The sequence below is a fragment of the Neovison vison genome, chromosome 11 (assembly GCF_020171115.1).
Source record: "Neovison vison isolate M4711 chromosome 11, ASM_NN_V1, whole genome shotgun sequence".
Taxonomy (NCBI): Eukaryota; Metazoa; Chordata; class Mammalia; order Carnivora; family Mustelidae; genus Neogale; species Neogale vison.
In genome coordinates, this window is record NC_058101.1 from 25,416,183 (window position 1) to 25,437,471 (window position 21,289).

The 21,289-nt window shown below is 47.4% G+C and overlaps 1 long non-coding RNA gene across 1 annotated transcript; it reads left to right on the forward strand.

The window, feature by feature from the left end:
• Positions 1-2,865: 2,865 nt before the first annotated feature.
• Positions 2,866-5,587, forward strand: LOC122919230. The gene is made up of 2 exons (XR_006386770.1): positions 2,866-3,108; positions 5,429-5,587. It is a non-coding gene; the product is annotated as an uncharacterized LOC122919230 (long non-coding RNA).
• Positions 5,588-21,289: the final 15,702 nt, after the last annotated feature.

Sequence of the window (21,289 nt, forward strand, 5' to 3'; positions counted from 1 at the left end):
TTACTAGATTTCTGCTTCCTTACCTGTAGAAGGGGATAGTGTTCTAGTCATTCTTGTTAGGGTATGAAGCAAATGGTACCAAGGCAGGTTAGAAAAACTTTAAACATTGGCCATTTGCAATTGGTCTACTCCCTTGATTGTTACCTGCATGCATATGATGTTGAAAAGGAATTTTACTGTGCATTCAAAGAATGTTTTTGCCAAATAGTTTAGAAGTCAGGGTCATCCCAGAATAAAAAAAAAGGGGGGACAGATATTAACAATTAGTCATGAGGTTTTAATTGAAACGGAACTTTTTTTCTTTAAATAACTACGTAAGATAAAATAGATCCGTTTTTCTTCTTTTCTCTGTTGCCCATTAGTAATGATTAGAATATACCAAAGGGAGATTTAAAATAATCCCGAGTGTCATTATTACCTATCACTGTAGTTCATGAGTGGAGTTAGCACGATTTACCAAGTCCTACTCTCTAAATGATGCCTCCAGTCCGAGCTGCGTGGGACCTGTTCTACCTGGTGCCCAAGCCGTGGCCCCTGAGCTGTGGCACATCATCCTTATTGGAAGCTAATTGGGCAAGTTCTGGTCCTTATTTTGCACTCAGTCTGGCAAACACAGCTCCTAGGACACTTAATAGCGTCATTGTCCATCAGTCTGTCAGAGTGACTGCCTTCAGGGCTGTCTGCTATGTGCTATGTCCACTGGACACTGCAAGAGCCACCAAAGAACAGAGGCCATTTATGGCGCTGTGGAGGGTAAATTGAATTCAGAGGAATGGCTCAGGGAGGAGGGCATAGCACAGCATGGAAAAGCTTGAAACATTCTCCCTTTCAGTAATGGGGAAAAAAAAAAGAGCCCATGGTATCAAAGCTTTCCCCCAAAAGAATGATGCACAATGAATGATAATACACCAGTCTGAAGAGTGGATTTTGGGTAAGGGAACCCCCAGCCCCGTACTTCTTTTTCAAGTAACAAGTTGCAGGGCCTTGCTGGATGTGAGGAACACGGGAAAGACTCGGGGCTTGGAGGAGATGTTGACTTATTTTACTTCTTTCGCTGCAATTTTAAATGGAACAGATAGGATAGAACAAATGAGCCAGATCAAACTTTTTTTCTGTTTTTGCAATGAGGCAGGTGTACATTAAAAACAACAACAACAAAACCTGGAGTTCTTGAAAACAAGGAAACATTAGGAGTAAATGAGGCAGGGAGAACGTAAGAGAAAGGGGGCGACATCTTTTTCTTTAGGGTAATTCCCGTTTTTCCTGGAAATGCAGACTATCCACGCAAGGCTGTGTGACTCGGGGTCCAAGGCTCATGACGGACATGCAAGACGCAGAGGAGCCTGGAAAGTCAGGAAAGCCATGGAGGTCAATCTTGTAGATTCTGGACACTTCCATCTTGCCGGCAGTCCGCAGTGACCCTCCTCTCTGAAAGCCTCCACTAAGGGCACAGAGCGAGCAAAGGGGAAGGGGGGGGGGGCTTCCTTGAATATCTACTTGTGGCATTGTCTTCAGCTCACCCAGAGAACTCTGCACCAGGCATCCTATTAGAAGCGAGAACAAGTATCTATTGTTTGGGCTTAAATAGCTCTAAGTGTTTCTTCTAGAGATAATTAATTTAATTAACATAGTCCCTGAAGCCAAACTGAGCCTCATCTTGAGCTCTACACAGATTCCTTCTGAATTCCAGCACAAGGCTATTCAGAATGAGCAACTGATGGACCATGTAACTTTGTAGACCCATCGGGCCCGGCCCCCGCCCCCGCCCCTGGCAGACTTGCCTTCTTGACTTGCTGCGGATGGAGGCCTTAGGACAGGGGTGAGACCAGGGGGCTCTTCCTGGGCTGAGGAGAGCGCCATTAGCTCTGATAGATTTAAAGGAAAGATCATCTTTCATCTGTGGATTGAGTTCCAAAAAAGGACAATGGCATTTCTTCCTTCCTGGTGGGTAAGAGAGAAATTTGGTCTACTGATTGCCTCCCCATCTCCAGTGCTCAGCAGGACAGCCTCAGTAGGTCGGTGCTCAATAAATCCATGCTGAATGAGTGAATACATAAATGAGTGAAAGCCAGTCCCTTTGGTTGGCTTTTTGGCGTGTTGCCTTCTGGAGTATGGAAGGAAATTGAGTAGCATTTGATCTTAGATTGAAAACTACCAACTGTCGTTTGTCCCAAGGGGACATAAGATGGTGGCTCTGGATGGTGGTTTATCTATGGTAGATGTAAATTCAACACGTATTCCAAGCTCCGAGGCAGGCTCAATGTAGGAAGGCCACATGGTAGGGCCATTTGGGAGTCAGACTAGGGAGTCAGAAAGACTGGGTTCTTCGCTGTCTCCCCTTTCTTGTGGTGTGACCGTGGGCACCTTTGTAAAACCTCTCTCAGCCTGTATCTCTAAAATAAGGATAATATAAAACCTCGCTCCTAAGGTTATTGTGAAGTTTAAGTACAATGCCATTTTCATTCAACATGTACTGAACACCTACTGTGTGCCAGACATTGTTGTAGGTGTTTGGGATACATCGGGGAATGGAATAATGCCCCTTGGCTTTGTGATGCTTGTAGTCTAGCAAGGGTAGAGGGGAGGGAAGCGAACAAAACACCAGTCACACAATCAAATCAACATATGCTCTGTTAGCGTTCTATGTGCCAACAGGAGGGCAGGGTTAAGAGTCCCAAAAGGGATCTGTGAGGTGAGAATAAGTTGCAGTTCTATGTAGTGTAGACAGAGGCAGACAGGGTAAGCCTCATTGAAAAGGTGATGCTTGGGCAAAGTTTTGAAGTTAGTGAGGGAGTGAACCGTGCTGGTATCAGGAGACAAAATGTTCCAGGCAGACGCAACGGCCAGTACAAAGGCCAGAGGGCAGGAGTATGCCAGGCATGTTGGAGAGCCAAGAGCAAAGGAGCTAGCGTGGCTGGGAGGGGGAGAAGTGACTGCAGAGCAGGCAGGACCTTTGGGCTAGCGCCCAGCACCCACAGCGAAATGGGGAGCCTGTCTCACCATTATCACCATTATTTTGAAGGCTCGCCCATGGCGGGTGGCGGAGGGACATGGCTGTAGGAGGGAGAACAGGCTTGTGCGCCGACGCCCCAGCTGTGTAATGATCTGGTGAGTGAACATTGCTGATGCCCGAAGGAGGAGAGAACGTTGCCAGAAGGATGCGCTTGAGTAGCGCGAGGGACCAGCTCTGGGTGGGTGCACAGGGATCTGGGCCAACAGGCGAAGGGCAGAGAGGTGGGTGCGGACGCCGGCAGTGGGTCGATATGGGGCGGGGGTCCGTGGACATCTGGGGCTGGTTCCCTCGAATTTCCTAGAGAACCAGGAAGCCCGGTGAGCGGCCGAGAGGCGGTGGGGCGAAGAGAGTATGAACTCGCTAAGGAGAGCAGGAGAGTGAGTGGACTTCGGGAACGTACTGTGACACGGCAGGCAACATGAAGGGCCCACGTAAGGGTTAATGATCACGAACTCAAAATGAGGCCGGTCAGCACAGTTGAGGTTTTCACTAGACACAGTCAACCGTTCTGATACAGGCAGAGGCTTGTGGTTTTGCTAAGCAAGAGGGGCAGGGCGAGAGGGGCAAGGGGTTTCAGGGGTTCTGAAGTGAGTCATTACAGCATGATAGTTGAAGAATTTAAGCTGGGTGAGGAGAGAAGATAGGGCCGCCAGTAAAAAGGGGAGAAGGATCCAGTCCATTGATTGGAGGAATTGGGGTACTAGAAAGAGTGAGCTGGAAAGACAGGAGGTGGGGTCAAGCTTGGACAATCTGTCAAATTAAAATGGTGAAAATGCATCTAAAATCTTAGGACCCTATCTGCTGCAAAGCAAATGCCCAAAACTTGATAGCTGTTGTTAAGAGTTTATAATAACTTATCCAAAACCTTTGAGACCAGATATGTTTAATCATCCAGAATTCTCCAGATTGTAGAAAGGCTGTGCATTTTTTTTAAAAGATATTTATTTATTTATTTATTTGACAGACAGATCACAAGTAGGCAGAGAGGCAGGCAGAGAGAGAGGAGGAAGCAGGCTCCCAGCTGAGCAGAGAGCCCGATGCGGGACTCGATCCCAGGACCCTGAGATCATCACCCGAGCCGAAGGCAGAGGCTTTAACCCACTAAGCCACCCAGGCGTCCGTGCATTTTTTTTTTTAAAGATTCCATTTATTTATTTGACAGAGATCACAAGTAGGCAGAGAAGCAGGCAGAGAGAGAGAGGAGGAAGCAGGCTCCCCGCTGAGCAGAGAGCCCGATGCGGGGCTCGATCCCTGAACCCCGGGATCACGACCTGACCCGAAGACAGAGGCCTTAACCCACTGAGCCACCCAGGTGCCCCAAGGCTGTGTATTTTACATCTCCACTGAAGTATTGGAAAGCTTTCTGTAATCAAACACATTGGTATTTCTTCAGTGAAATGTATGAATATGTGTATTCAGTGGGAAAAATAGCCTCGCGTTAGCTTAGGCCAGGTTTTGCTACTTAATAAGTTTTGGCACTGAGGGGCGCCTGGGTGGCTGGGTCGGTTCAGCCACCCGTTCTCGGTTTCAGTTTATGTCATTATTTCAGGGTCGTGAGATTGAGCCTGACATTGGGCTCCGCATTCAGCACGGAGTCTGCATGGTTCTCCCCTTCTCCCTCTGCCCCCACTTCTTAAATAAATAAAGAAAATCTTTTTTTAATAAAGCTTGTGTTTTTAAGGGCCTTTGAGATTTCAGACAAGAGAAAGTGAACCTGTAGCGCTGTTTTACTAAGAGTTGTGAATTGAGGGGAAACCATTTCATTTCTCTAGACATTAGTTCTTTCAGTGGGAAAAGAGGACTTTGAGTCTGAAAAATTTCTGAGCAACTCTCTAGCTTGACATTTTATGATTTTTTGATACCCTTTTCCAGATATTAAAAAAATTGTCTTACTAATAAATTGTCCATAAGACAATTAGATAAAGAGGCTGGGCCCAAGTTTTGTGTTAATAAATAAATATATATCAGTTGGTTACTATAGTCCTGCTTATACGGTTCCTATCAGAAGAATTTGGAAACTCTCCTTTCCATAATGCAAGGCTATGAAAAATGTAAGTCAGGAACAGGCAATCCAGCATCTATCAAGTTTGGTCAAACCTCATTAGTCAGATAAACTAGAGAAGGTCAGGCTGAATTCATACAAAGTTTTAATAAGAGTACTTATGAAATGCTGCACTGTATAATTAAATTCAAGTTCATTTTATAAGAGCTAAGCATTTCCCCATAGATATTAAGCCATGGCTTGCTTTGATGACTAGATGAGGCTGATTTTTAATTGAATGCATAGCATCATTTGCATATAGTGTACTTCACAAACTGCTGAAAGAAAAAAAAAAAGTGCCCTTGAAGTAGATGAAGTACATTCTCTGCTTGCAGGGCCTCTACTCATTAACTTAGCAAATTCTTCCTTTGTAGGTGCAGCCAAGGTAAATGTCAGACCCGCATTGTCCAATTATCAGGCGCTCCCTGGGGAAGCCTTCCAAGATGGAATTCGCTTTCTAGAAGTAAGCACGCACCGCAAAGAATGGAGCAACACTCCAAATGCTAAGAAATAGAATGTTCTGCATTTCTTTCCTTTCTGTAAATAGTGCTTTTCTATAAATAACGATAATGTATACCTGTTTTAAACTGAAGAGTCCCCAGGGACCCGCTCAAGTATGTTTGCAGCCCAGATGCTGCTTCAAGTCTCTCCATGTATCCAACTGCATTGCCACTTGGACTTGAGTTTGAGTCACCGGTGTCTGTGACCTTCTCCTACACAATGGCTTTCCTCCTTCAGGATGCTCCTACCGCCCTCTCCTTTCTTTTTGTTTAGCTCAGTTGCTGCTCATTCTCTAATACTTGGCTTGGGGTGATAACTGCTTCGGGCCATCCTTCCTGCCCCCACCACCAGCCCCATCCCCGAGAAATAGGGTGGGTGTCCTTCTTAAGTGCTCCTGTGGGAACAGGGGAGGTTCCTTCCCCTAGTGTGGATCTACTTTATGCCCAAGTGCCTGTGTCAGTCTCTCTCCAGGCTCAACGGCTCAACTCTTGGTTTCAGCTCAGTTCGTGAGATAGAGCCCAACATCCGGCTCTGTACTCAGTGTGGAGTCTGCTTAACACTCTTTCTCCCTCTCCCTCTGTCCCTAGCACTTCCACCCCCATGCTCTCTCTTTCCAAATAAATACATAAATCTTGAAAAAAAAAAAAAAGCTTTAATCCTATTCTGCTTTTCTAGAGGAAAAGAAGAGAACTGGATCCCTGGCTGGAGAGAGAAGTTAAGAATTATGTTTCCCGGGGTGCCTGGGGTGGCTCAGTGGGTTAAAGCCTCTGTCTTTGGCTCAGGTCATGATCCCGGGGTCCTGGGATCAAGCCCCGTATTGGGCTCTCTGCTCTGCAGGGAGCCTGCTTCCTCCCCTCTCTCTCTGCTGCCTCTCTGCCTACTTGTGATCTCTCTCTCTCTCTCTCTCTGTGTCAAATAAATAAAATCTTTAAAAAAAAAAAAAAAAGAATTAGTACCGTGCCCGGCAGGGGCATGAATGTTGATATCGGAGGAAGATGGGGATGTTCTTGCAACTGATCAGTCCCGAGGGAAACGAGGTTCTTCGTCTGGTCAGAGAGATAGCATTTGCCCTAGGAGGCCTCAGCAGATAAAAGAGGAAAAGATAAAGATTCAAATTCTAAGGCATTCATTCAATAATATAACAAATATTTCCCCAGTGCCTATGCCAAACATTGAGTAGTAGTACCTCTCTAAGGGGACCCAAGCTATCCCCTTCTGGGGGGGCCTGTACTTCCAAAGCAAAGACTTCAGGGACTCAGATCAAATAAGACAAATACCTGGCCTTATTTATGGGGTCACCGGTGTACATCCTTGATTCTTATTAAGAAAGGGGTTGATCTGCCCATGAACACATTGTTTTGTTTTTAAGAGTTTTTCTTTATTCATCTGGGAGACAGAGCACCAAGAGGGCAGGGGCGGAGGGAGAGGGAGAAGCAGACTCCCCGCTGAGCAGGGAGACCCACTCTGGGCTCGATCCAGGACCCTGTGTGCATGATCATGTCCTGAGCTGAAGGTAGACGCTTAAGCGACTGAGCCCTCAGGTATCCCTGACGCACACACTTTGAAAGACACGTCACTGCTCTACATACAGTAGCTAAGCACCATCTGCACTCTGACATTGCCAACGTCCCGTGTACTCCTAGACTCCCGCCGCCGGATCACAATGAAATTGCATCAGACAGCATTCTTTGTAAAGCCCACTGGCTTCAGCTAGTTCCAAGGACTGTCTGGTGACTAGGGAAAAGCAGCGTCATTGTAAAATGTTGTTTGCATAGGGGGTCTGGGTCCCCGGAAGAGGATGTTCTGGGGTTCCCCACCTAGAGCTTTTCACATCCTGTGTGCAACAGGTGCTCGCTAAATATTTGTACTACTGACCGAAGGCTGTGCAAACGGACTCTCTTTTTTCCATTCTCTCTTTTACATTATTCCCTGGGTCGGGCAGGATGAGTTCATAGCAGCACCTAACTCTACATTCCTCTGTGTGAGGTCTGCAGGCGGTGGGCAAGTGCCCAGCTGAGGCTCTCCCTTTGGCTGGAGAGTCTACCCGCTCCCTCTGCTGTGGCCTTTATTCCTGTGAATGGTGGAGCTGGGCCCCAGTAGCCGGGATCCTTGCTACTCAAGCTGTGATCCCCAGGCCACAGTGTCCGCAATCGCCCAGGGAGCAGAATCTCAGCTCCTACCCCAGGGCACCAGACCAGAGCCTGCATTTTAAAAAATCCTCACACTTTTTCTTTTTTTGCTTTGAGGAGAGTTGACACAGTGTTACCTGAGTTTCATACATTGTCCTCTGCTTGCCACTCCCGGGGCTCCTAGCCAGGGTCTGTCCTGTTGCATCCCTGGGACAGTATCTCTGCTGTGTTCTGTGTGCTGGGCCCAATCCTCAAAGGATTTTTAAGCTGACACAGATTTAAGCTGACACTGGCCTAGAACGTCAAAGGATGACCTGACCTCAAACCTCACGTGAAGATTACCTGGAAGAGAGCTCAAAGAAGAGTGGAGGGCGCAGTGTTGAAGGGGAGTGGAAACCAGAGAGAAGGTAGGGAAGGCAGTCCGTCCACGACACGGAAACCGGTAGTGACATGTGGATTAGACTAGGCCTGAGGGGGGACTCAGAATAAGCAGGACCAAGACCTGCCATGGCGCACCAAGTTAAGGTTTGGTGGGTCCTGACTTTGGGCCCGGAAGGGGTTTAGACTCCAACATCCTTGGAACTCAAATCTTGACTCACTTTCCTACTGTCATGTAACAAACTACCGTGTGTGTTTTCGTGGCTTAAAAGAGCAGCTCTGTATTTCCTCATTGAGGCTGGGCTCAGTCGGGGTGGCTCATCTCGGGCCCACGAGGTGCTGGCTGGGCTCACTCACAGCCAGCAGATCTGGGGGGTGTCCCAGGCGGCCTTGCTGGCCTCCTGGGTCTATTCACTGGAACAACCAGGACAACCGGCCTCCATCTCCGTGAAGTCTCTCATCCGCAAGGAGGGGAGGTGGATTTTGTTCACCAGGAAGCTGTGGTCTAAAATGGCTGGAGCAGAAGCTTCAAGAATCCTGAGCTCAATGCTTGGAAGTCAACTTCTTCTTCTTCTTCTTCTTCTTTTTTTTTTTTTAAAGATTTTATTTACTTATTTGAGAGATAGAGAGAAAATGAGAGAAAGAGTATGAGAAGGGGGACAGTCAGAGGGAGAAACAGACTCTCCACCGAGCAGAGAACCCAATGGGGGACTCGATCCCAGGACTCCAGGATCATGACCTGAGCCAAAGGCAGTCGCTTAACCAACGGAGCCACCCAGGTGCCCTTGGAGGTCACTTCTGCTACATTCTCTCAGTAGGTAGAAGGATACATTCTGCTATTATTCTATCTTGTTAGTCACAAGGCCCGCCTGGTAGAATGAACTTCCAAGAGTGTCCCGATGAGCTACCAGAGGGCCCTGCACCCGCTCTCCGACCCAGGGCAAGTTACTATAACTGCTGAGCCTCAGAGTCCTCATCCCTTAAAATGTACGTAACGACACCTTTTCCATAGGATGATATTGTGTGAGAGAAAGAGCTCTTGTGACCGGATGTAATTAGCACACAGTAAACGATGACTGTTGTTATTAATACATAGCTGAAGTCTGTGTCCTTCCTCTATGAAGCCTTCTTTCCAACTCCACATAGCGAGTACTTTTAAGGTGACTCAAGTATGAGATTTTTACTGACAGGTTTGAAAAGGGGTAGAGAAAAGACATAGGGTATGTGTGTGTTGTCTGTGTGTGTCTATGTGTGTCTGTGTGTGTCTGTGTGTGTGTGAAAGGAAACAGAGACTAAACTGAGGACTGCTGACTGACAAGAGAGAAGGGTTTAGTGAGGGGAAACTGGACGTTTCCGTGCATAATTTCTAGAAATTGGGGGCCAGATGGACTATTCTGCGGAAATGCCATCAACTATCAAACTCCGTGGGCAAGGTGTGGCCTGAAGACCAAACAGCACTAGGACGTCCAGTGGTTGTTAGACACGAGGGGTCGTGGACCTCAGCCCAGATCTCCTGCCTCAGAATCTGCGGGTGAACAGGGTCCTAGGTCATCATCACCCACACGCTCAGGTTTAAGAGGCAGTGCTTTACTAAGAGCCACTTTAACAAGAGCCACTTTTCACCTGTCTTGGTTTGCCGTGGCTGACCTTGGGTGGAGCCCTGGGGGAACAAATGGACAATTTCTGCTTGAGCTGGGCCTAATGAAGAGAGGAAGAGCCCACGTTGACCTTCCTGCATCTCGCGAGATGAGGTGGCTCACGTGAGGGGAAACACTCCCGTGCGGGGCCACCACTTCGGTCAAGTTGTCAGGAGAGCCAAACGAAGGCAAGGGAGGTGGGGAGAATTTTATAGAAATGTCATTTAGATATTTATAAGAGTCACGGCCTGGTCAGACTGGAAGAATAAGAGAAACATTCAGAATAGAATCAGGTATGAATCAGTTACTCTAGGCAATAAAGTGATACACAAATGGACAGGATCTGGAGTGCAGGTATACCAGGGAATATCTCTTTTTCAAAACTTTATTTATTTTGAAAAAAATTATTTATTTCATTTTATTTTTTAGAGAGAGAGAGAGAGTGCACGAGCAGTGGGCGTGGGGAGGCAGAAGTAGACAGAGTGAGAGACTCATAGGCAGGCTCCATGCCCAGCCTAGGGTCCAATGTGGGGCTTGATCTCACGACCCTGAGGTCATGACCTGAGTCGAAATCAAGAGTCGGATGCTTAACCGACCGAGCTACCCAGGATCCCCAGGTCATGGATGCTACATCTTGAAATTGGGAGAGACCAACACCCTCTAAAGGGCATGGACTTGAGAGTTGCTTTTGCTTCGGTAATCATAACAAGAGTGCGCTATGTTGTTGGCCATTGCACTGGGAGAATAAAATCACAGGCCTTGGCCAGAGAGCAGAGGGAGGGGGAAAGAGAGAGATCTCAAGCACACTCCCTGCTGAGCTCGGCGCTGACAGGGCTCAGTCTCCTGAGCCTGACATCATGACCTGAGCCAAAACCCACAGTCGGATGCCCGACTGACTGAGCCAACCAGCGCCCACCCTTGGTGGGATTTTCAATGCTGTTGAGGTTTAGAGTTAACTAGACACATGGTGAACTTGATCAGGTCTATAGAGTTATGATTTTTGTGGAAGTTCAGAAAGAGGGTTTTTTTTTGATGTTTGTTTGTTTGTTTTTGCAGAGAGTTTAATAATCTTAAGTGTGATGTGCGTTGCTTGGTATTTCAAGTATTTGTAAAGGAGGATTTGGCCTGTTAGAGAATTGCAATCCCAACTGAAAGAGTGTAATTTCTAACTGTTAGTTGAAATGTGTAAAGAGACCTTTAGAAACCATTCTGGAATGCTTTAAGAGAACTCGAGATTCACTTTGTTGTATTTTGCTAGAGTCATATAAGCCCTTGAGAACATTTTGCTTGTTAGAAGCATTTGGAGTGCTAAAAATCATCCACTATATTAAATAGATAGTAAAGCTTGAATTTCTGATAGAATTTAATTAATCGAGTTTATAAATGAGACTCCTTAGGAGAATTTAGTTTCTGTAACTTTAGTTAACAGAATTTAAATCCCCTTGAAACTGACGGTTTAATTTTTCTCCATTTATAAATAGAATTATTAGGTTTCTACACTGAACTTTATGGTCTAAGGAAAACTAGGTTTCAGAATTAGTTAAAATTTGTTCCTCTAATAAATTTCGTATTATTTGCAAACTCAAGGTATCTGCAAATACTCTTCATTATGCTCTAAAGCTTCTATTAAGAACAACAAAAGCTCATGTTGACATAAATAATTCAAAACTGTCACCAAGACATGGTGAATTTAGACATTTTTAAAGCCAAGGGCATTTTTTTGTGGGTGTATTTTGTTTTTTGTTTGTTAGTGTGTTTGTTTTTTGAACAGTGTGGAACACTCCTCTTGCACCAAGACTTTCAAAGGTAGAACCTTCTGGTTCTCTGGGGAAATACTTCCACATGCCATCTGTAGGTTAACTGGCTAACAGACCACACAAGTGGCCTCAAGGGCAGTTCCTTCACAGTCCCTGGCACCACCAAGCATTTCCCCAAATCCCCCTCTGCTTCACGCCCAGAAACCCATGACAGGCAGAAGAGGAAAGCCACCCAATGAGCCAAAGTCTTCCATGGCTTCTGTTGGTCTGCGCGTTAATTAGAGTCACACAATTTGCTTACTTGTCCTCTCAAAACACCCAGAGCTCAAGGATATATTCCAAATTGCAAATGGTTTAGAAAACTGTTTTCCTCTGTTGGCTCTTCTGAGGACTTGGGGGAAAAAAAGGAAATTAAAAATAGCATCAACCTTTCCTATAGAAATGACTGTACCCCTGAGGGCTCCATGAATTCAGCTGCCCTAACAATGGGGTTCCCTTGAAACGGGTCTCCCCAAGCCCCATTGGGTGCTTCTGTGGACAAGCCTGCACCTTTCCCCACCTTCGTGAAGAATTCTAGCAAATTCCTCAATACAGAATGCTCAAAGGCAAGCTTCTCCGGCTTCAGCTTCGGGTTCTAAAATGGGTGGTGCAGAATCTTTGTTACTTTGTTATGTAACTTTATGAAACAATAGGTCTTTATTTAATGTTATCGCTATATCCCCTCTGCCCTCCTTTCTGACCCTGTCCTAGTGCCTCCTTCGACCTTTTCAAGCGGCAGAATACTTGTATTTTCTGTGTTCTTATTTCTCTTCCCCCCACCCCAGAACACCTCAGAGCCAAGCTCATGGTTTATTTGCCCTTGTGGCTCCTTCCAGAGCAATCTGCACATTCAGAGTGCTCGCAAACTGTATAAGCGAACAAATGAATAAGCTATAATATAGCCCTAATTACATTCGAAGTGTTTACCAAGAGAAATATGGAAGAGTTGTTTTCTCAGTTTGTTTCAAAGTTCTGGCTTTTTTTTTTCTACTTTAAATTTTAAGTATAGGATTAACCCTAACTTCATGGTGATAGAGCATTATTAAATATGGGCATGTTTTATAGGTATGGTTTACTTTTGATTATCTGCACGGGGGGGAGAAAGAATCATAGAATGTAGCCACAATAGGCCTCAGATTATGTAGTTGGCTAATAATAATAATAATAATAATATCTATTATTAAGCAGTTACTGTATGCAATATGGTGTATGAAGTATTTATATGCATTGTCTCATTTAATGATTGAAACAGCACTAAAAGGAGGTTTTACTGTTCTCACTTCACTGACTGAGGAACCATTTCCTAGAGGTTGCATAATTTGCCCTGGGTGGCAAAGATCATTCAAATACTTTTGTACATGACTTTGATCACAGCACATTTATTTTTCCAATACATTTGATTTAGGAGTTCAAGCTAAAATGGAAATCATCTTCTATTTTTAGAAAAGAGAAATTGATGATGACCAGAAGTGGATCAGAAGTAGTTGAAGCCGGCAGGAGAGTAAATAGAGTTTCAGGTTAAGCATCCGATTTTTTTTTAGCTTTTATTTATTTATTTATTTATTTGTATTATTATTATTATTATTTTCCCCAATTTATTTATTTTCAGAAAAGCATCTGATCTTTTAAAGAGTATCACTGGGTGCAGCACACTGTTCTGGCTACATGAACAGAGGAGGGAAGCTGGAATGTGACTTAGCTTATGACTCTGCTTTTCAAAGGGCCAAGAAGCCAATAGTGGGGACATCCTGATTCCCAACAGCAGCAATACAGGGTGAGCGGGTTGAGCCACGAGAAAAGAACAGATGAAATGCCAAGGTTGCCGTGAAGGGAGACATCACTGGCGGCCGGAGGCATCCGGGGACCTCAGAGAAAGGGGCACATAAGGGAGCCTTGAAGGATGTGGATTCTGGTTTGGAGGTGATGGGGGCGGAGGGACACAGGGGCGCCCTCCAGTGGACAGAAGAGCTCAAGCAGTGGCAAGCATGAAAACCAGGCCGCGAGCCCTTCCGCTGCAGTTCCCAGAGCCCGGGGGCGGGAGGGGAGCGGGGTGGAGGGTGGTGTTCGTACCAGTGCCCAGCCAGCAGCCGCCCCTGTGCTCCCCATTACCACCCCCTTTTTCCTCTCGCCCTTCCCTGCGCCCTGCCTCTAGCTCATACGCAGGTTCAGGGTGAGACAAAAGTCCTCCCTTCATCCTGCCTCACCGCGTGGGTCTCTCTTTCCTGCCCCAGTCTCTAGAAAGTCTCTCTGTAGTCCGCAGGCTCTCGGGCTCTGCTCCTCTCCAGGCTGGATGCAGCCTTGACATTGTCCACTCCAGGAACGTGAGGCCTGTCTGGCAGGTGGCACTGTTGTTAATGTCCTTCCTGAAAAACGGACTCTCCACCGGCTTCTGGAGTATCGGTCTTCTTTGCTGTCTCTTCTTTCTGGCTTTAAAGAGTGGCGGCTTAATCCATTAGAGCTGCCGTAGAAGAAACACCAGAGACCGGGTGGTTTAAACAACAGATGTTTCTTTCTTGCAGTTCTGGAGGCTGGGAAGTCTCCAGACTGAGTCTCCACCAGATTCTGGTGGACTCAGAGTCTGGTGAAGGCTTTCTTCTTGGTGCATGGATGGCTGTCGTCCCCGTCCTTGCATGGCAAAAATGGGGAGGGAGCGCTTGGCATTGGGGGTGGAGGGTGTTTTCTTCCCTAAGCTTCTCCTGACCTGATCACCTCCCAAAGGCCCCTCCTCCCGCCTCATAAAACCATCACACTGTGGGCGCCTGGGTGGCTCAGTGGGTTAAAGCATCTGCTTTCGGCGCAGGTCATGATTCCAGGGTCCTGGGATGGAGCCCTGCATTGGGCTGTCTGCTAGGCAGGGAGCCTGCTTCCCCTTTTCTCTCTACCTGCCTCTCTGCCTACTTGTGATCTCTCTCTGTCAAATAAATAAATAAAATCTTAAAAAAAACACACACATCACATTGGAGATAAGCATTTCAGCATATGAATTTGGGGGCAAGGTTGGGGGGAGACCAAACATTCAGTCCATAATGAGTGGTATTCTTTTACCTTGGTTTTGTTTATTTTTTATTTATTTATTTTTAAGACTTTATTTATTTATCTGACAGGGAGAGAGAGATGGTGAGAGAGGGAACACAAGCGGGGGAAGCAGGAGAAGGAGAAGCAGGCTTCCCGCTGAGGAGGGATGTGAGACTCGATCCCAGAGCCAAAGCCAGACACGTAACCGACTGAGCCACCCAGGCGCCCCCCTCTTGTATTTTTTTTTTTTTAAGATTTTTATTTATTTATTTGACAGATCACAAGTAGGCAGAGAGGTAGGCAGAGAGAGAAAGCAGGCTCCCGGCTGAGCAGAGAGCCCAATGCGGGACTGGATCTCAGGACTCTGAGATCACGACCGGAGTTGAAGGCAGAGGCTCAACCCACTGAGCCACCCAGGCGCCCCTTGTGTGTTCTTTTGATGGTTGTCTCCATCTACCTCCTTGTCCCTCAGGAGGACCTAAACATGCCTAAGGCCTCCAGGCAAAGTGGGTGCTCTCAGACTGCGAGGAGCAGGGCCCGTGTTGGGCACACTCTTGTTTATATCAAGGGTTGGCACAGAGAGCCCCTAGGAGATGCCAGCAGAGGCACCAAGAGTTAACACTTTCAGGTCTCTTCCCTAATCCTCCAAGCCACAAGCCTCCAGGACAGATTTGCTTTTCTATTCATTCCAAGATTCCCCCACAAGGATAGGTTTCATGGGATCTAAGACTCACTTTTTCCTCCTCCTAGATTCCTCCCCGGGGCTTGGCATGAGGGAAGTGAGAGTTCACTCCTGGTGGGAACAAGGAGGCTATTTAGGGCCTCCCGCCCTCCTTCAGCAGCCTCTTCAGACTCGGGATCTCTCCGGTGCTAGGGCTCCAGGAGCTGGCTCCTCTAAGTGCTCCCTGCCCCCCACCCACGCCCAGGCATTAGAAAGGGAAGCTGGGAAGCCAATTACTGACTTTCTTTGAAATGTCATGCCTGTAGCCTGTAGGTGATCTGCCACCTTGCAAAGAGATCGCTCTTGTTACACAACATCATTCACGATCCTGGCCTTCTGGGGGGACTAAACCGTGATCGATCTTGCATTTTTCAGAACGCTTTTGACTTGCAGCGTAAAATAGCAAATTTACAACACGACGGAAGCCAAATCAAGGATGAGTATGATTAAATGAAAACCGCCACCAATTAATTTAATCTAGGCTAAAAACTGCTAAATGGTGACTAATGCTTATCATAATTACGATGACATTAAGGCGCCTTTTCGGGTTGTTTTTGTTTCTTGGTAAGTGGGATTTAAAGAAGCTACCCCACGAAGATGAGAAATCTAGCTGCGTGACGGCCAGGTGCCAGAATTCTGTTTGTGTGGCAGGAAGGGCGCTGCTAATCTGTCGCTCGCTTTCTGTTTGGCAGCTAAACATTTCCTGGTGTGCCCCTGTAATAACAGGCAGCTGTCCTGTCAGCTCCACTGAAAAATGAGATAATAAGGCAGGCAAATGATGTCCTTTATATCCCGGATCCACCGCTTCCTGCCGTTTGCTTCTCAGATGCTTTAAGGAACAAGGATCTCTGCAGTTTTCGCACTATTTCTTATTCTAAAAAAAGTTGGTCCAAATTCTTGGTGAATGTCATTTCCCTCTGGGATGCTGGGTGGAAAAAGAGGCAGCCTGCTTCATTGCTCCGGGACAGAAGGCTTCCAGAAAGCCTGTGAATGGGGTCTGTGGATGGAAATCCCGCCTCAGAAGCTAGCGTAGGTGATCGGAGCTGTAACAGTGTCTCGAGGCGGGGGCTTGGGTCCTCAAGAAGATGACCACTGGGGACCTTTCTGTCGATAACCCGTCCTTTCAGAAACAGTGAGAGGCAGAGCTGTCCTACTGCTCTCAAAAAAGGCTCCCCAGGGGCCTTCAGGCACAGAAAATTGCAACAGGGTGGGTGGGATCGGCTCACCATGGGTAGCCAGGCGGTGTCCCATGTGTGAGCTTCGAGGCGTCCTGGAGGTGTCTCCCCCACCACGTCTGACGGAATAAGGAAGTTGAGACTCTAGCCCAGAGGGCAGAGCTGGAACTCAAACCCGGGCTTTCTGATGGCCCGTCTGGCAGGGGTGCCTTTTCCCGAGATGAGGGAGTGTTTCTTGACAATCCGTGCTGACCCGAGATAGAGTGAAAATTCTATCAATAATGCAGAAAGTTAGGGCGCCTGGGTGGCTCAGTGGGTTAAGCCGCTGCCTTCGGCTCGGGTCATGATCTCAGAGTCCTAGAATCGAGCCCCACATCGGGCTCTCTGCTCAGCGGGGAGTCTGCTTCCTCCTCTCTCTCTGCCTGCCTCTCGGCCTACTTGTGATCTCTGTCTGTCAAATAAATAAATAAAATCTTTAAAAGAAAAAATAATAATGCAGAAAGTTGATGTTCAGAGAATGTATATTTTAGGACATGGGTTTTCTGGGTCTTGCTCCGTCATCATTCATTCATTCATTTTTTTTTTTTTAAAGATTTAAAAAATCTTGCTGATGTGCCACTCACGGTGGTGTGTTTCAGGAGGTGGTGATAGCCAGAGAGACACATTCCAGACATCCTGGATGCGGGCTGTGTGTTCACGTCGGAGGGAGGGCCAACGGCTGAATCAATCAGTAGTGAGCACCTGGGACACAGCCCAGGAGAACAATACGTGTCAGTTTATTCCACGTGTACAGACTCTGTCCCGTGGGAGAAGGATTCTACTTCTTGGACAAAATTAGATTCTACTTGTGCTGCCCTTTACTGGAATTTGCCTTGCGGGGACTGCCCTGCGGCTGAGAACAGAGGGTGGCTGCTGGGCAGGCTTTGTCTTGTGGGGCTTGGGGGAATGGGAATGGGGGAATGGGGCAGGACAGGGGGAACGGGCCCTTGTTGTGAACCGATTTCACTGGGAGGCGCCCTCTGGGGAAGGGAGGAATTCCACAGGTGGCCGAAGGGGTTCTGCTGGTTCCCAGATGGTACTTTGTGTTCCCTGCCCTGTGTCTGAGAGTCTGTGGTCAAGGTAGGGTCTCTGCGATGGAGAACATGTTGAAATTTGCTGCATGGCTGACCCACCGTTCCTGACAGAAAAAAGCACCCTTTTATTCATTTGAAAGTACTTCTCTCTAGCCTCCTTTCCTCCCCCAGTGTTTTCCCCTTCCATTCCTATACTTAGGAAGGAATTATATATCCGATAGTTATTGCACGCTTATGTGTTCAACTGCTTTACAAGTATTAACTCACAGAATCCTCTTAACAGCACAAGGAAGTATTTCTACTATTATCCTTGTTTTACAGATGAGCAGACTGAGGCCGAGAGGGCTTGAATGACTTTCCAAGGTCACACCAGTGGTGACTGGAAGGAATCGTGGTTCAAATCGAGGAAGTCTGGCTTCAAAGTTTCTTTCTATAACTCCTCTAGGAGTAGATGATGGAATCATCCAAAAACTTCTAGAAATGTGCTGTCCGATACAGGAACCACTAGCCGCAAGTAGCTATTTAAATTAGCATCTAAATTGATTAAAATTAAATACACTTTTATTTCCTCAGTAGCACTAGTCACATGTGAAGAGCTCACCAGCCACTGGCATGGTCGCCATATTGGACAGCACAGATAGAGAACACTTCCATCATGGCCGAAAGTGCTGATAGAAGGCGCTGCTCTAGAAAAATCCCTGACTTTCTGTAATTTTGTTCTGCTTAACAAAGACCAAGGGCAATAGCAAAAGCAAAGGTCATCTTTGTAAAGGTCATCTAGTAAGTGGGGGCACTTGGGTGGCTCAGTGGGTTGGAGCCTCTGCCTTCAGCTCAGGTCTTGATCCCAGGGTCCTGGGATCAAGCCCCACATCAGGCTCTTTCCTCAGTGGGGAGCCTGCTTCCTCCTCTCTCTCTGCCTGCCTCTCTGCCTCCCTGTGATCTCTGTCTGTCAAATCAATAAATAAAATCTTTTAAAAAAATAAAAATAAATGTGTAGTAAGTGAAATGTAATTTTTGAAGATTTTTCATGTAATACTCATAAACTGAAAAAAATGTCTTCTTGGAAAGCGATTCTAATTCAGTAAGTGAAAAAGAAATTGAAAAAACCGGAATATGTTTTTGTTAAAATGTGTGTGTGTGCGCGCACGCACACACACACACACACATACACAAAGAAACACCTGTGAAGGACACACCACACTTCGTGGAGGGTGGTTATATTTCTTGCAAGGTAGGGAGGGGATGATGTGTGGGTAGGTTAGGGTAGATTCCCTTTTATAGTTTTATTTAAAAAAATTTTTTTTACAACGTGTATTACTTGCTTTGATGATGGAAAAGATTTCTAGAAAAAAATTCACTGAATGAAGAAAAAAGAGAAGGAAAGGGCTTTGTAAAATATTCTGATTTGATGTTGGGACAATGGGGTCTCCATGGTCACAATTTTGAAAGTGCCATCGCATCCTGAGGACATTCACCTTTTGAGAGAAGAGAAATTCTACAGCCAAACACAGAGGCTATGAGGGCAGAACATTAGGTTTGGGGACTGAGCAGAACCCAGGAGAGAACAGAAGTCCCTTCCTCACGCCCGGGACCCCAGCGCTTGGCCCCCTGCCCTGTTCTCTAGAACCCAGCTGCACCTTCGGAGCCCTGTGACCATCCAGAGCACCCTCGGTCACAGGACCCTCCAGCCTGTCCTCGGAAGTGCGGGAGCAGAGAGGATGAAAGCCATGTTGGGAGCAGTGCACGCAGAGGGGAGGTGTGGGGGGGAAGGCCCCAGTGCTGCTTCAGAGGTAGCCAGAAGACCTGGCGACGTGCAGTCAGGACCTGCACTGCCCCTTGGCCGCCCCACCCTTGTCATCCCTCCAAGACTGGGGCTCCTCGGCTCTGAGCAGCCCCCGCAGGACAGGAACCGCCCTCACCTGCTCAACCGAGCACCACCTGCCCTCACCCTCCCCTGCACTTAGCCCCTTATCCTTTCTGTGGGCTTTTCTCTCTTTCCACAGTGAAGAAAACCCAACCCTTCTCCTCCCCACACAGATTTTTAACATCTGCTAAACATTGCTGCAAATCAATTTAAAAAAAAGAAAGAAGGAGGGAAATGTGTATGGCGGTCACTTCTCTTCAGCCTGCGCCTGCTGGCTTTGGGAGGGAGCCCGAGTGTGGCCTCGCTCCTGGTGGACCAGGCCCTTCGTGGCTGCGCGGGCGCTGCTGTCTCCCCGAGGAGCCGCTGCTGGGCTCTTTGTGTCACAGCAACGGCCACATGACACTCCTCAGAAAGGCCCCTGGGAGGTCGAGGCCGCGTCACACAAGCAGGCCGTCCCGAACAGAGAGTGGGGCGCCGTCGTGCGGGCAGAGGTCTGAGAACAGGAGCCTGAGCTACTAGGTCCTGAGGGCTCCCTGGTGGCCGAGGAAGCTGTCCCCTCTCCTCCCCCACCCGTGCGGGCAGGCTGCCCAAGTGGTCAGGGAGGGGAAGGCCGGGGGGCCGGTCAGTGGCGCGTTCTTTCAACGAGCAGCGCACTTGTGGTTTATGGCTTCTGTCGAGGGATTGAAAGGTCTGAGGTTCAAACCCTCAGGGTCTCCAGGGAAAAGAAAAGGACTCTTGTTAAGAAAACATTCCTAGCAGCTCATCTCGAAGGATGCTTTGCTGAGGCCCCAACTCTTGACCTTTGTGTGAGAAAGCGTGTCACTAAGTAGAAAACTGGAAGGCGTCTGACCCCCGGGGCCCCCAGTTACAAATTCCTCCCTGGACTCAGCCACACAGGCTGCTCAGCCGGGAGCGGGAGCGGCTGAGGCCCGTGAGGAGGAGGCCCCCGAGGGAGGCCTGAGGGAAGCCAGGCCCAGAGGGCGCCTGCCTCGGGAGAAGCTGCACTGAGAGGCCTTTCAGTGCTTTTCCCAGAGAAACTATGTGTCCAGGATGTGGCGTTGAGAATACGAGGCATTTAAGAGCAGTGAAGGATGATAAGAAGTCTCCTTTTTATTCCAAGAATTTAAATGCAAAGACAAGACATTCACCACAACTTAACAGAGAAATACAGTGAGAAGAGACTCCGTGTCCCCTTGAAATGCCTTTCCCTCCAGGAAAGCAAACCTTTTGCCAACATTGGAGCTCCTCAAATCCTCACAATACACTTAAAAGATCTTGGAAAGTGAATTACCTACTATCACTGCTTAAAATTAAACACAGGATCCCCGCCTTAGGCTGTGAGCACTAAGGATGGAGAACCTTTGCCAGGCGTCTGGGTTAACAGCAGTCTGCATGTATTCTCGCCGGTGTTATCAGGTTCCAGTTCCAGTCAGGAAGATTCTGGAAGGGTAGAGACAGCACAGAGTAAGGAAGGGCCAAAGCAACATTTCCCTCTGTTGGCGGCTGAACCAAACCCTCTCCCATCTGTTAGAGTCAGAGGAAGGACCCCCCTGTGAACCCTCAGTTCACCCAGCTCTGCCCCACACCAAACTTGCTGCTTTGGACTCCATGGAGAAGCTCAGCGTGAACGCTTTTTAGTGAAATAATTAATTATTTAGGAGCCCCATTTCAGAGTTTTATATTCATCAGGTATCTGTGCAGGGGGAAGAAATCCCCTTAAGCTATAGGACAGTTTAAGAAAATTTCAGGTAGAATTACTACAGATCTGCTTTTTTTTCTCTTAGTTTCTGGAACATCACATCCCTAAAGGGGCTCTCAAATTCAAGGCTTGTCAATGAGAATTTCTGGCCATGTCCATACAAAGGTTAGGAAGTGTAAAGATCTAGAAAAATGTGTGCACACACTTTCATTGTAAGTCTTTGCAAGAATCAGGCAGGAGGCCTCTG